This window comes from Bactrocera latifrons, unplaced genomic scaffold (genome assembly GCF_001853355.1).
Source record: "Bactrocera latifrons isolate USDA-ARS-PBARC rearing strain unplaced genomic scaffold, ASM185335v1 scaffold_160, whole genome shotgun sequence".
Taxonomy (NCBI): Eukaryota; Metazoa; Arthropoda; class Insecta; order Diptera; family Tephritidae; genus Bactrocera; species Bactrocera latifrons.
This window is the reverse complement of record NW_017535075.1, coordinates 393,250-401,338: the sequence shown is the minus strand read 5'-3', so window position 1 is coordinate 401,338 and position 8,089 is coordinate 393,250. Positions and strand designations below refer to the sequence as shown.

Genomic DNA, 8,089 nt, shown 5'->3' with positions numbered 1-8,089 from the left:
TAGATATAGATATAGATATAGATATAGCGGTATATAGTATAGTGTGTCTCTACAGCTGACATTTTAGGCTTAGTAAAAATGAATACTGTGTAATCTTTCAATAATAATTAAAGCTTGACGGCCGCAGTTCGAAAATTTCATCCAAATAATGGTTGGAATAGTGTTTTAACTTTTTCAACTGTGAAGAATATTAGAAAAGGCGATAGATTTTAATATTGCGTTAATTTTGAAACACCCTGTAGAAATAGCCGTAAAGCTGGGTAAAAAGATAGAGTTGATATATAGAGCTAGAGATAAAAGTAAAAGGTCAGAAAAGGTTAAATATAGATATAAACATTTAAGTGAAGATAATAGGGATATAAATAGAAAAATTCCGCTAGACAAGAGAAGTAGAGAAACAGAAACTTTCATCTTCCCAATTATAAACTTCAAAGAACTCCTTTCTCAACAATATCTAGCTTTATTTCATTTTTTTCAAATTCAAATTAAAATTCATTCAAATGTAATGACACTGGCACCTAACCTAAAACTAAAACATCTGCCATAACGCTTGAAGAGAAAATTTTCATAACTGATATACATATATACTAAGAGAGAGCGAGAGAGAGAGAGAGGGGGAGAGAATACTGGAGTTGAATGAAATCAAAGTATTCCTGATGTAATGAGTACATCAAGGTCACATGAAAACCCAACAGTAAAAACACACTCACTGCTAGTTTAAAAATTTCAACAATTTTCGCAAAGTAACAACAATCGCTGTGTAAATAAAGCAATTTGTCACCTTTGATTTTATAAAAATAAATTGTTTACTTCATTGTTTACAATATTACTCGAAACATGTATGTATGTATATATAGATATAGGTGTTAAGATATGTATTAGATATAGGTCTAAAAATCTAAACAACTTCCATAAACTGTTTTCACATTTTTCACAATTTCAAAATTGAGCCATTTTCTAATAGCGTTTTTGTTTTCCTCTGCACATCTGTCGTTGATTTAATTTGCATTTTTTCCCCTTTAAATTTGTATTATATTTATTTTAGCTGCGCGTCGCCATCCGTTCGCTAAACTTTTTCACAAACTTTCGTTGACTTTGCAATTTTGTTTATTTAACTTCATTTCTCTTATTTTTATCCGTCTGGATTTTACCTCTAACATTTTCTATGTTGCAAGCAGGTAAGTATGTTTGCCGTTATTTTTATAGCCACCTGTCATATTAAATGGAATTTGCAAATTCTTTTATTTGCTTAGCACACGTGTCCATTTCTCATAGCTCAAAAGCTTTGACACTTTTTCCGAGTTGATTTATTTGCTGAAAACTTTCAGCTTGTATGTTTGGTTGCATGTAGTTGTTGTTGGGTTTAGATAATGGACGATTAGAATTTTAAGTTTTTAAAAAATAGAAACATAAATCCGACTAAGCAGACTCATTTGAATTCTAAATATTAAAAAATTGAAAAATAGCGTAGATCAGAAATCGGACGAGTCCGCTGAAGACAACCACAATAAAAAAATTCGTCGTATATATTATCATATTCTTCATCTTATTTACTGGCGTAGACACCACTTACGGTGTTATAGTCGAATTTATAACAGAGCGCTATTCGTTCTTCATCCTCGCTGTTTAGCGCCGCTTGAAGATTCCAAGTATCGCCAGGTTCTTCTTCACCTGGTCTTTCCAACGGAGTATCCGGCGGATACTGCGAGCTGGAGTGTTTTCGTCCATTCGGACGACATAAACTAGCCAGCGTAGCAGCTGTCTTTGGATGTCTATGATAATGTCGCCGTATATTTCGTACAGCTCACCGTTCCATGGAATGTGATATTCGCCATTGCAAATGCGCAAAGAACCATAAATCTTTCGCAGAACCTTTCTCTTGAAAACTTGTAACTCATCAGATGTTGTCGTCCATGCTTCCACAGGACGGGAATAATGAGTGACTTATAGAGTTTGGTTTTTGTTCTTCGTGAGTGAACTATACTTCTCAATTGCCTACTCAGTCCGAAGTAGTACCTGTTGGCAAAAGTTATTCTGCGTTGGATTTCGAGTCTGACATTGTTGTTGCTGTTAATTCTAGTTCCAAGATAGACGGAAATAGCTACGACTTCGAGGTTATGACTATCAACAGCGACGTGGGAGCAAAATCGCGAGTACGATGACTATTTCAGCAGCTCGAATTATTTTCTTCAAGAGCAGATAGAAGATGTCGCATGATTAAAGTCGCCTTGCCGGGTCGTTTTTGCCGGGAAACCAAATTCAGACATAGCGTCATAAGGCAGTTCTTTTTCGTGGTGTCAAAAGCAGCTTTGAAATCGACGAAGGGCTGATGTGTGTCAATCTTTCTTACATTGGTCTTTTCCAAGATTTGGCGCATGGTGAATATCCAGTCAGTTGTCTAATCAGTTTGTTGACGATGGGCTTAAACCGTTTACAAAGAACGCGCTATAGAACTTTATATGCGATGTTGAGGTTCAACTCAGAACCTTAACTGCTTGTATGTTAGGCTGGGTTATGTATTTGTTTAGGCAGCCTCGTCTTACCTAGGTAAATAACACCAAAGCCATGCCACACACATAAATTTTGTAGTTTAGCTTTCCCCTCGACAAAGCCCTTTAAGCCTTCATTTCTTAAATGACAGGACAGCTTCTAAGCTTAAGTTCACTTTTTAAGTATGAAGCTACATACCATAGTACTCCACAAAAAAGAAAAAAAAACATCACGCATTAGCTTCGTAATCAATGAGCCTTGCTTGCCATTAACTTATGACGGGACAGTCAAGAAATCCACCGTAAAATCAACAAAAAAAAATCTTCTTTAAATTGAGTCTGTAAAGTCTCCCGTCGCTCGAGATCTCGACTTACTTTCAATATGATCAACGTAATAATACATCAGACGGCCAATGACATTCTAAATAGAAACATTTTACAGAAGATTTCCTAACATATTACTATTATTAAACAGCTGCCGCCAATAAGATATTCCAGATGTACTGTCTGCTGTCTGTCACTATGCCCAAGTGCCTTGATATAGACCAGCTACCGCAGTGAGCTTACCTTGGCTTACAATGTCAATCATTGGTGTGGATTTTTGTTATAAAAAAGTTCCACAAGAATCCATTAGACGTTCGCTGACAACATTTATCCAGCTCGTCTCGGCTTGTTGCATAGTATAATGCTGTTGGCAGCTGAAGAAATGCCTCATCTTACTTTTTTGGAAGTAGATTTAGACAGCAGCTCTTAACACAGTTCATGTATTACGCATGTCATTTAACACAAATTATCTGATTAATGTCATACTTTATTTCAGTTCTTATGATAAAACTGACATGACAGGTGATTTTGGAAGAATTGTTGGCGATGTATGTAACTGGACTAGCATCACTCACAACAGGGTTGCGTGTAGATGATGATCTAACATCACTCAGCATCACTTGTCACATCAGTTTTCGTAAACAAATTAATATGTATTTATATATAATATAAAGCTACAGTTGTAGTCAACTAAATATGACAACAGAGCAAAATCCCGAGTTTGGTGAGAACGCAAGCGTCCATTACGACCGTTATCGAGCCATGATAACCGACTAATTGATGCCTAAAATTGAAGGTCGTGATATCGACGACATTTGGTTTCAACAAGACGGCGCCATTTCTCACACATCGCATCAATTAATGGATTTATTGAGATATCACTTCGATGAGCAGATAATTTCACATTTCGAGACGGTCGATTGGCCAGCAAGATCGTGTGATATCACACCGTTCGATCTTTTTCTGTGGTGAAATGTAAAATCTAAAGTCTATGCGGACGATTCTGCTATGATTCAGGCCATGGAGTAAAACATCACGCGTGTCATTCCCTAGTTACCAGTCGAAATGCTCGCACGGGGCATCGAAGATTGGGCTCAACGGATGGACCACCTGACTCGTAGCCGCGGCCTAGCTTTAAAGAAGATAAGCTTCTAAAGCTAAATGTCAAAAAATGTTTTTTCGAATGATATTAAATATTACCCATTAAATTTGAGGTTCCGATGTTTTTCCTTAAAAAAAAGTAGCCAACCTCGAAATTTATCTAAGTTGAAAATATGCAATAAGTATAAGAAATTCGTAGTAAATTTAATGAAATTATATTACTACATTAATATGACCACCACTGTATTAACATACATACATACATATGTATATATTTATTGAAAACCTATCTACATCTAAGATTTATTCATTTCATTAGGATTTACAAAGAAAACTGTCTGTGATTATTTACTTACAAAATTCTCTATTTTCTATCTTTCCAGGTAAGTTACAACAACAACAATAAAAAACTAAATATTGAAACAAAGATTACAAGATTAACACATCATCAGTGCGAGACGCGCCTACTCAAAGGACAACAACAAAAAACGAACAGAAGTTGAAACAGAAAACATTCTGACAGCAAATCAGACGCAAAACGCTTCGTGGGTAAGCACGTTTCGGGCGGGTTCGTGAGCGTAGCTTGTAAGCACTCACAGTTGTACGTAGATACCTTGTCACTACATTTGAATATGATAAACAATCTAACAGCAGCAGCAACTGCAACAACAACACAAAATTTATGTTGATTGAATAATACAACTTGGCCGAGTGTCCAACAACAAATAGATCATGTTGCTAACATATTGTCAAGCGGCCGATGTGACGCACACATTCTGTCGCACAGTTGCTGTTGTTGTTGTTGTAAGTGTTGTTGTTGTTAGTGCTGTTGAACAAAAAAGTAAATACGCTCCAACAAAAAAAAAAAAAAAAATTGTGTTTACAAATTTCGTACAACAAAGGGCTCCACCTTTTCTTTGCTCTGCACCGATTGCTTGTTGTTGTTGTTGTTCCTGGTGTTGCTGCTTTTTGCTGGAGACATGTGGCTAGACGCCTGTAAGTAGACGCTCGTGTAAATAGTGGCACTCTGTGCTTCACTTGTCAGTCGGCATGTGTAGAACTTGCAACAGCTTCATCATCTTCAGTCGCAACAACAGCAACAGCAACAACACAGACACATCAATGTTGAGGGGAATGAAGCTGAAGATCAAGCGTCTAAAGAAATGTAAATGTTTTTTGTTTGTGTTCTTTGGGTTTTTATTTCTTTTCGCCCTTTGTTTGTTGCGAGAAGTGTGAATATTGAAGAATTGGTTGGAAGTTTTGTGGTCGCTTTGGTCTATTTTTCTTGCTTTCGTTTTATTTACCCATTGATTGTAGGCTGGATCGTCACTTATGTTTCTATTTTATGCTCTCTTTTGTAAATCATTTGTGGGTTGCAGTTTGGGTGCGATTACTCACTCACAAAGTGCCGCCTTAAACCATTAACCCTTGGAGTTGCATGCAATTCAGGAAATTTATGTCTAGTCTTATAGGAGGATGGAGTAAAGAATACACCATTTTAGTAGTAAAACGAATTGTGATAAAAAATCTAGACCAACTGGTTCGATTGAGTGGCGTAAAGAACTATGTGGAACCATTGACTTGGCTATTGAAAGAGACGAAATCAAAACAAATCCAGTTTTAAGTACAGAGGCTATTTGAAAGCTTAAAATATCATTTTATCTTCTTCACATCTTCACTTGTGGTACTAGAGATATGTTGGGTCTATAAATCAATGAAGTATGCGACGGTGCATTGTCGTGGTGCAAAAACAATTTGTCTATGGTCCATTATTCCGGCCTCTTTTTACGAATAGCTACACCCAAATGACTCATAACACTTAAATAGCATACCTTGTTCACAGTTTGACCGGTCGGAAAGAGTTCGGAGTGCTTCACACTTCGATTATCGAAGAAATCTGTCAACAAAACTTTGATTTTTTACCTGCTTTGATATGGTTTTTTCGGTTTTGGTTGACCTTTACCTTGATATTTGGTCGATTGATCGTTTGTTTCTGGATCGTAAGCATAGATTCGAGAAATAATACATTACATGGCAGCCTGGTATTTCGGTAAGCATTATTTGTGGGACGTTAACGCGATGCTGTTTTTTCCAAACAATTTAATGATTTTGAAACCAATCTATTCCAACGACGCCTGTAAGACCTCTGACTATTAATAACTTCAGAGAGACAAGCGTATTTAAAAAAATGGTGATTATTTTGATGTGAAATTTGGAGAAAAATATTCTCTAGTTTCCTTCATATGTCAATTTGCGGATTCCATACCATAATAATTGCACCTGCTCGGCATCGCTGAATGAATCAAGTCAGTTTTTGGTACCGTGTTCGGATGAATCATATTAGAGTAAGGGCGTACTGTATCGACTGGAATGAATGATTGTCAGAGGGGGCAAGTTCTGACGCCAAGCATTGTCATAATGGAAAATTATTGCCACAGCCTTTGTCGCAAATTTCGGTCGTTTTTCGGCAATTGCTCGCTGCTATTTAATGACTTGTCGTTAATAGCATTCCTCATTAAAGGTTTTACTCAGTTTCAGTAGATCAGAATACAGCACGTTCTTCTGTTTCTACAAAATACAGGTTTCATATATGAGTGCCTTTAGGGTTGTCGTAATGGATCCATTTCACATTATCAGACGCAATCCAAAGCAAAATGATTTTTTAGCATTTGTGATAGGCAAAATCGTCTTACAGCGTCCAGTTTGTTTTCACTCATATGGAACTCAATTTCCCTGCTTTTGAAGGTATTCGGTTGTTTTTACTATTTGAAACGGCTGCTTCAGTAACTCCCAAATATATTTCGAGATCTTCTTGTTTTAGCAACAACCTTCATCGAGTAATGATTTAAGCCCTTAATTGTCAAACTTTGTTGGCCGGCTGGGAAATGCCTCAACTGCCAAACTACAATTTCCACTCTTAAAACATGCAAACCACTTTTGGCACATTCGCTCACAAATTTGGGGTTAACTTCTAGATGGGCATGAATATTTTCAAAACATATCTTCTTCTTCGAGTTTACAACAACGCGCAAGTCGTTCTTCTTTTTCGCTGTTTGACGCCAATCGTGTTTAATATTCTCATGTGTGGAGTGTTCTCATCCATTCGGATGACATGACCTACCTACAGCGTAACATCTGTCTCTTAATTCGTTCCATCGACTACGGTATTCGCCGTTACCAGTTCGCAAAGAACCAAAAATTTGCCTCCGAACCTTACTCTCGAAAACTCGCCACGTCGACTCATCAGTTGTTGACATCGTCCAAGCCTCTACACCATATAACAGGACGGGAWTAATGAGTGACTTATAGAGTTTGGTTTTTGTTCGTCGAGAGAGGACTTTGCGTCTCAATTGCCTACTCAGTCCGAAGTAACACCTGTTGGCAAAAATTATTCTGGTTAGAATTTTGATGCTAACGATGTTTTATGTGTCCAAGATAGACGAAATTATTTACAAATTCGAAGAGGGTCAATTATGAAATTAGCCCCCTCTTAACAAACTTTGCGCTGGTCTAGTTCCAATAGAGTGTGTGTTGGTGGACCTACGTAGAAGTATAATATAATACTACAATCATTTTTTTTCTTTCTTTAACCATACATTGATGTAATCTTTTATTCACATTTCCACATATACACACGCAATATATTGTACAATATAAAATGGCAATTTGCAAAAACGCCTCAAATGCGCGCTGGAAAATATGCAAATCTCCAACAATTGAACAGGAAATACCAATATGTTAAAAAATGTGCATGAAATAAATAAAAATTGAATTGAATTGAATACTCGGCTCGCTCGCGGCAAAACGCTCATAATGCAACATTTCCCGTTCAACTTTAACCTCAACTTTTGTTGCTCGCAACGGTGCATAGCTGATGAAAAGAGCGATTGTTTAAACGGCGTAGTTTTTCCTCTCCATTCGGCTTTTGTTGATTTTACGCAGTAAATGGGAAATATAAATAAATACATACATAAATTAAAAAGACATGAGCTGCACTTGATGTTCGCAATTCGGAATTAATAATTTCGAACGCACGCACCGCGCATAGGCTGTGCACTCTTTGACGGTTTGACGGTTTGACGGTTGAACGGTAATGTGTGATTTTTCACCTCATTGCGTTTCTGCAATTGCCGGCATATCTACAGTGGCGAGCGTATTCATTTTTTTTTTTTTTT

General features: G+C 36.9%; 1 protein-coding gene across 1 annotated transcript in view; it reads left to right on the top strand.

Annotated features, from left to right (window-relative positions):
- The window catches only part of LOC108966466, a 285,646-nt gene that overhangs the window by 184,930 nt on the left and 92,627 nt on the right, over positions 1-8,089 (top strand). The window lies entirely within an intron of this gene.